This window comes from Thamnophis sirtalis, unplaced genomic scaffold (assembly GCF_051295495.1).
Source record: "Thamnophis sirtalis isolate CommonGarterSnake01/CBP01778 unplaced genomic scaffold, rThaSir2_p1.2 scaffold_2, whole genome shotgun sequence".
NCBI lineage: Eukaryota > Metazoa > Chordata > Lepidosauria > Squamata > Natricidae > Thamnophis > Thamnophis sirtalis.
Window position 1 is genome coordinate 164,924,732 of NW_028261382.1, and position 8,640 is coordinate 164,933,371.

Below are 8,640 nucleotides of genomic sequence, written 5' to 3' on the forward strand. Positions count from 1 at the left end.
CTCCTCCGGGTGGTCGCCAGTCGACATTGGCCGGCGGATGGAATTCGGAGGAGGCCTAATCTGTGTGATCTAATCGGTCTATTGGAGGTAATTGGCAGCAGGCGGTCTCTCAAGTACCCAGGTCCAATACCATGAAGGGCTTTATAAGTGACGACTAGCGCCTTGAAGCGTATCCGAGGACTGATAGACAGCCAGTGCAGCTCACGGAGGATAGGTGTTACGTGGGTGAACCGAGGTGCACCCATGATTGCTCGCGCGGCTGCATTCTGGACAAGCTGAAGTCTCCGAATGCTCTTCAAGGGCTTTGAGGTGGGAACTTCAAAGCTATATTCCACCATACAATTACAAAATAACACCCCATTAAAGGTTCCGCTATACAACAGGAACTTTCTGTTCCCAATCAGATTATCGTTACCACTAGCTGTCCCTTTTAACAGATAATACCAGTAATTAGAGTGTTCCACGTGATGAGTTATTATTATTATTAGGTGGCAGATGTTTAGCAGGACTCCTCGCTGGCACCTCTCTAGATGAGTATTTTAATTAATACCAATAATGCAATGCAAGCATATACACAACCAAGTACTGTATGTCACTTAATCAAAATATTGTAGCATTTTTGTTATTTTTAATGTATTTCTGGCGGCCGCTCAAAGCACCGTTTTAAAAACAAAGAAGGTGCAAACTACAACACAGCCTCCTCCATTTCCAAGGTGAAAACTATTCTATTAATATTACTTTACGTATAGTTTTGTTCAGAACACGCATTAATGAAAACAGCATAGTATCAAACGATGCATCCAAAAACAGAATTCTTATTTTCAAGTGGGGTAAAATATAGTTGTGCTTAGAGCCATGTTTCTTAACCTTAGCAGCTTTAAGATGAGTGGACTGCAACTCCCAGAATTCCACAGCCAGCTTTGCTGGCTGTGGAATTCTGGGAGTTGAAGTCCACCCATCTTAAAGCTGCTAAGGTTAAGAAACATTGGCTTAGAGTAAGAATGCCCATAGAAACTAGACATCTAGTAAGGCAACTGTGGAGCAAGAGATTGCATAGCTGATTCAAAGAGCCTCTTTTAAAAGTTTTCATAATATGTGTGATTGTCTGCACAGCTACGAAAGAGAATATAGATTTTAAAACAAAAAGATCCCGCAGTAATAACAGGTGGTCCTCAATTTATGACCGGTCGCCAAGCAACCACTCAAAGTTCTGAAAGATTTCTCTCCCCGCCCCCAAAAAACCCATACTTATGATCAGGTTTCAAAGTTGCTGCCCCTGCTATTGTTCATCCTTACGACTTCAGGGACACTGCGGCGCCCCCCCCATCTCCCTCCCTCTCCTTGTGTCCATGCAGGCCTTGGCCTGCTCTCAAATCAGCCACTCAACCATGCAAGGTTGCTTAAAGCCGGTCAGCAGAAGATAATGGCACACAGAGGACAATTATAGTCTGTACTGGAACTGCTTTCTATGTGGCAGTAGCTTTTGCTGACTGCCTTTAGGCTCCCTTGCGTGGCGGGGTTGAGAGCAGGCCAGGTCCTAGGGGGAACCCTGAGGGGCTAAGAGTGAACCACTGGGTGGCTGGGGAGAGGTCTTGGACAGACCGAGGAAGGGCCTCTCTCTCTGTTTCTCTCCCCCCCGCCAAGACTCCTTGTGCTCTGTTTAAAAACCTGGACCATCATTTAATGGCCCTGGCAGGGAGAGTAGGGAGTGTGGGTCATTAAGTGAGGTCATCTCACTTAAAGGGCCATTGCCACCTGCAACCATAATAGCTAGACTTCATGGCGGTTGTAAGCAATAGCAATAGCAATAGCAGTTAGACTTATATACTGCTTCATAGGGCTTTCAGCCCTCTCTAAGCGGTTTACAGAGTCAGCATATCGCCCACACAGTCTGGGTCCTCATTTCACCCACCTCGGAAGGATGGAAGGCTGAGTCAACCTTGAGCCGGTGAGATTTGAACCGCTGAACTGCAGATAGCAGTCAGCTGAAGTGGCCTGCAGTACTGCACCCTAACCACTGCGCCACCTCGGCTCCATAAAATATCTTCCCCTCAACACTTCTCCATAAAATAGCCATTTTACAAAACTGGTTTTATAGATTGAAATCATTCCCAAGGTTGGAACAAATGTAACTCAATGGATGAATAAGAACAAAAGAATTCAGCAATAAAACAGTGAATGGAGACAACTCTGATACCGTATCAAGAGAAAAGGAATAAAAATAGAAATGATGCCCAGGAGTTGCCAGCTCTCTTTATATCTTCATATGTCCTGACCTTTTCTATTTACAAGGAACCCTTTTTATTTTCACCTAACTAATTCTGTTAAAACCCAGACCTATTGAAGGGTGAGAAATCCAAGATATTCACAGATTGAGAAGTACGTAAAATGATGGCCCCAGAGAATTGCCTGGGAAACAGTGTTTCTTAGGAGGAAAATGTACCAAGAATATACATGTGATGGGTTTTGCATGTAGATCTAAAGAACAAAGAGTCATAACAGAGACTGATAACTAATTTAATTTAAAGAGCTGAGGTGGCGCAGTGGTTAGAGTGTAGTACTGCAGGTTAGTTCAGCTGACTGCTAGCTGCAGTTCAACAGTTCGATTCTCACCAGGCGCAAGGTTGACTCCATTTCCATTTCCATTTCTTGAATTTATAGGCCGCCCAATCCCGAAGGACTCTGTGCGGCTTACAGAAATAAGAAATATTTAAAAAGATTAAAACAAATACAACACAACAAATTAAAAGAAGCACAACATGCACCCAGTCTAAGCGGGGCTGGACCTCAATCAAGAGGAAGACTCAGCCTTCCATCCTTCTGAGATGAGTAAAATGAGGACCCAGATTGTTGGGGACAATATCCTGACTCTGTAAAAGCACTATGAAGCGGTATATAAATCTAAGTGCTATTGCTATGTAGTCCTGGAGACATTTTTTTGGTCTTACTTGCAGAACTGTAATCAAACGTGGAGGCTGATTTTTGCCTTTCAGAAATGTAAACATCAGCTCCAAACTATGAAGGCAATATTTGCCAGAAGTCAATGGAGCAGATATAAACATCACGGTGATAAATTTTACAGTTGTATACTGGAAAATGCAGCACACAAGTGTTGGAGGTTGGGATAAAACATTGTCAAAACTGTCATCAAGAGAAAATGAAATGATCACAAAAACTGATAAAAAAAAGTAATGGATGTTGAATGTACTATATTGTTAATGAGCAAGTGACAAGCTGGGGCAAAAAAAGAGAGACATGTTTGCAGTGAGCAGGAGTCCATGAAATGAATTTGGGCAGTAAACAATTGGTAATAAAATGGAGGCATATTAAAATGACTAGATGGAAGATTGCATCTTTATAATTCCATTTTCAGTGAATAAGTGGAATCACAACAGATCAGGACTAGAGATAAAATCTTTATGACATACACATATGGCATTGTGACTGTTTTATCCAGTTCGACTTTAAAAAAAAACAACACTAGCCAAAACCTCACAGCTCTGCAAACTGAAAACAAGAAAAGATTTACACAAAACCTGCAAGCATCAACTAAAGCCCAGCTCCCCAAACATTAAAAATATATGCATTCTCTCATGAGAGAGGACCTTGATGCTTAAAAATATCAGGTGCCTGAATTTCTGGAGACGTTATGTATTTGAACAAATCCTCAGCATTTAGAATAGCTGTCGGAAAGGCGTATTAGACAGAAATGAGCCAGTTGCCTCTCAGTTGTTGTTTTTTTTTGCTAGTTCTCAGAGGGATAAGACTGTCGATGTACTTCTTCTAGTGCTTCAAAGACTAACTGATGCACATGGGGGCTCTTCAAGGAATTTTGAGGTATAAAAGAGATTCTCTGGCGATTGCATTACCTTCAGTTTGCAATAAACAGGAGGGAAATACCTATTTGGCATGAAATCAATTTTTCTGTGGCTCATTTTGTAGGTCAAGATTAATACAACAACAACAACAACATTGTGAAGGCTAATGCACGATCTATAAATTTCTTTTAGCAGGCATGAATAAGGGAAAGAGCCAGCCTGTGATATATGACTCGATTTTGATGGCTCAGCGTTCTTGCAGAAATTGACTTCACTTGATTGTACCAACTCATAAAATATCGTACTTCTATGCTTGCTCCCAAAATGGCAGCAATGGCTCAGATTTAGGTTCCCTAGTGAAGAGTCACTGTAAACTTATTATATGTAAAAAAAATATTACACAATGTAAAAAAGATGTGGAGGCGCTAGAAAGAGTGCAGAGAAGAGCAACAAAGATGATTAGGGGACTGGAGGCTTAAACATATGAGGAACAGTTGCAGGAACTGGATATGTCTAGTTTAGTGAAAAGAAGGACTAGGGGAGACATGACAGCAGTGTTCCGATATCTCAAGGGCTGCAACAAAGAAGAGAGAGTCAAACTATTTTCCAAAGCACCTGAACACAAGACAAGGAACAGTGGGTGGAAACTAATTAAGGAGAGAAGCAACTTAGAACTGAGGGGAAATTTCCTGACAGTTAGAACAATTAATCAGTGGAACAACTTGCCTACAGAAGTTGTGAATGCTTCAACACTGGAAGTTTTTAAGAAGATGTTGGATAACCATTTATCTGAAGTGGTGTAGGGTTTCCTGCCTAAGCAGGGGGTTGGACTAGAAGGCCTCCAAGCTCCCTTCCAAATCTGTTATTCTATTCTGTTCTATTCTGTTCTGTTCTATTCTATTCTATTCTATTCTATATTTTTGTAATGCTTTTTTACAAATATATACATTGGGCATTGAAGGAGGCACACTTCCTCATCACTGTGTCCAATATTGTACCCGGTAACTGCCAATATTGAAAACAGCAGAAAAGAAAAGAAGAGAAACTGCAAATTATACCACAGTGGTCAGCTTATGAACTTATTTCTGAATGATTTTTGCATGGTTTACAGGAGACTAATAAGCATTTCTAACTGATGGATATTTAGCAATAGCAGTAATGTAACATCTCTCCTGCTCCAAATTCTACTAATATTATCAAAATTGATATGTCTTGGAAAATATGGGGAATTTTGTACCGAAAAAAATTATGTCTAGTGCCAAAGTAGCCCTTTAAACATTGGTTAATAGATTCCAGTCCTAATGCCTTACAAAACTGAACATCATACAGACTCTAAAGACTTCTACAGGTTTTTTTTTCTCTTGGGGTTAGTTTAAACACCAGGTGAAACTAGGAAGTGCACAATTGTACTTTGTTGAATGAATCCCTGCTATCTATACATCACACCAAGCCATAAACCACAATTCAATTGGACACACTATGCTGTTTATGCATCACACTAACCTATAAACCACAACTGGAAAGCTGCCATTTGTTCTCACCCTTGGCTAAGCCACAGAGCGACGTGGAAATGTTTTTCTCTCTCTCTCTCTGTCTGTCTGTCTGTCTCTCTCTCTCTCTCTCTCTCTTTCATTCCTTCTCCATCTCAACAGCAGTTCCTATTGTGAATGCATTACTTTGTGGATTTGGAGAATGAGCTGCTCTATATGGCTTATAGAAATGAGATGTATGAGTTAATCAACACCTGGAGAAAAAATTCTCTCTGCCAGCATGACTAGCACAATCCCAGCATTGTTTCTGGAATAGTTGCATCTACACCTGCAGCTGATGGCAGATTGTGAAGAATATAAAAACATGTGCCATGATGGGTTCAGGGGAAAGAGCCAGAACAGGATTCCAGTTTGCTTTGGCTCAGTTTTGTAATTGGTAGCAACATTGCCATGAAAGCTTGCTTGATTACCAAATCTGAAAGGAGTACAAAAATGAATGGAAAGTTGGAATGTGGTACAACTTTAAAAATAAAAACCCTCCTTTATTTCTCTATAATAGGGCAAGGAGATAGCGAGAAACCAATAAACAAAACCGTAGGGAGGAAAGGACCACTGTTACATTATCCAAAAATTTTGATCAACCTAAAAAGCTGTTTGCATTCTATTCTCTTGCTAAGTTTCCTTTGTGCATTGCAAATTCATGCTGCCAAGGAAACCAAGATAATGCATTTTTTAAAATGTGGTTTCCCCTCCCCTCTTTCCCCTTCAGAAATTCGGTGTTCTTGATCATCTAAAACTAGTGGGAATTTCTCCAACGGCCTTAAGACATGATTCAGAACCATTTTCAATAAAATATTGTAAGTTTTCTTTTCTAAAAGTGGTGTTCTAACAACAATTTCAGTTTGGTTTGTCAGTTAGAGGCAGCCACAAAGTTGATCCAGAAAAGATCGTTTGCAATTGCCACTGGAAATTGCACTGACTCCTATGTTCATTCAACATGTGTTAAGTCTGATTCAGGTATAAGATTTGCATGCCTACATTTACGTACCCTCTCAAGATATATTATTCTAAGCAATGCAAGGAAGCAAGCATTTCATTACTATGTTAGTCATATATTATGATTCTTAGCTAGCACTTATATCAATGGTCAAGATCTTGGGTTTTGGCCAAGGGGGGTGTCAAACTCAAGGCCTGGAGGCCAGATCCAGCCCACAGAGTGCTTAGATCTGGCCCACAGGGCCACACTGGAAACAGCAAAGGACCATAGCATGGTGCCTCTGCCAGTGAAAACAGAGCTTGGGAGGACTGCAGCTACATTTTCGCTGACAGAGGGATGCAGGAGGCCATCACAGCTGAAAACGGAGCTCAGGAGCCCATTTTTGCTGGCAGAGCCCTTGGGCCACCGTGACCCGTCAAAACCGCGTTCCACAAAAGCGCGGTCGCCGAAAGCGCGTATGTGACGTCATCACAGTGCGACGAAAAAGATCGAAAAATTGAAATAAAAATTAAATTACAGCAAGCCGATTCACATAAAGGTAAGGGTTAGGTTTAGGTTTAGGGTTAGGGTTAGGTTAAGGGTTAGGGTTAGGTTTAGAGCGTTAGCGTTACGCTTAGCGTTAGGTTAAGGGTTAGCGTTAGGTTTTTCGTTAGGTTAAGGGTTAGGTTTAGGGTTAGGTTTAGGGTTAGGTTTAGGGTTAGGTTAAGGGTTAGGTTTAGGGTTAGGTTTAGGGTTAGGTTTGGGGGGGTTAGGGTAAGGTTTTCGCTTTATTTTTACATTTTTCGATCTTTTTCGTCGCGCTGTGATGACGTCACATATGCGCTTTCGTCGACTGCGCTTTTGTCTACCGCGGTTTTGTGGTGGAACCTTGGGCCACCACAGGCACTCCCAACACAAGTGACATCAGGCTGGCCATGTCCCCCCCCCAGAGGTCAAACACAACCTTGATGCTGTCCTCAATGAAATTGAGTTTGACACCCCTGAACTAGACTATTTATAAAAAATTATATGTCATATAACGACATGTTAAAGGTGCCCATGGTGATTCTGTCTAACATGGAGATTCTGTGGGCCAGGTCTCTCCACGTCTTCTGAACTTGCATTACCTCTTTGACTTTTTCTATGCTGTGTCTGGTGTCAGCTTTGATGGCGAAAGATGCCCATAGTGAAATGCACTAATAGCATTAGTTATGTACAGAAAGGGAGAAAATAATTGAATGGCTCGATACAGTAATAATTGAATACTTGAGATACAGTAACATTTTTAATGCAAAAAAGAAACCTATACCAGTGAACCAGTGGTGGGATATGACCAGTACGTCCCGCTACGGGTGTACTGGTGCCCACCTGCCTGCCTGTCCTCCTTACTGGTATTTGAGCCGATCGGGGCTTCTGCACACGGAGCATACAGCACCTGCGTGATGCTCCGCCGAGCAACTTGAGCATTGCAGGCGGTAAGTATGCATGCATGCACTGTGTGCGTGTTGCGTGCGTGCATGTGCTGGACGCCCGGCCCCGTTGCACTGTACCAGTTGCAACAGGATCCAGAACCCACCACTGTAGTAAACATCAGAGCCTGGAACTAATGGGATGTGCACCAGTGTTTGTAAATCTAGCCCAGCATTTCAATTTCTCTCACTGTGATTCTCCAGTTGGCATTGCTTGCTGTTCAAGAAGCATTAACAAAGCTCATTATAGAAAGAAAATGGAGCTTATTTTGTTCCATTAAGTACTTAAGCAAACAATACTGATTTAAAAAAATGTAGCCAGTATGTTTGGCTGACAATGAAAGGTTCCTGGAAGAAAGACAAAGAGGTACAGCTGGCTAGTTATAGGAAAGGAAAAACAAAACAGAATATGAAATATAGGCACAAAATACTGTCAATTTCCCCCCATCTTTCCTTGCGTTATGAGCATTTAGTATCTCAGTTAAGTAAAACACATGTCTCTCCTATTTGCAGCTCCTTAGGTTTAAAGAGGAAATTAATTTGTTCCCTTTTTCAGGACCTTTATCAATTAGGGAGATTTTTTCTTTTCAGTGGCAATAACTTGGTGTGAATTTAAATGATGATAGCCTGAGTGGTTTTTTTTTTTAATCTGATTTTTAAATAGCTGCATTGCTGATATTGGTTGAAACTGTGTTGTGACTTTTGTTTTTTTTCTTGCATAATTTTGCTTAGGTATAAGTGCACATTAAATAAAAACATTCCGCCTCCTTCTCTCTATTAGCAGTTAATTTGGATCTTCTAAATTTGCTAGGATGTAAATAAAATTGTACAGCACCAACTTATCAGAAAAGCAGAATTTTTTTAAAAAAGGAAGTGAGACCATTGCT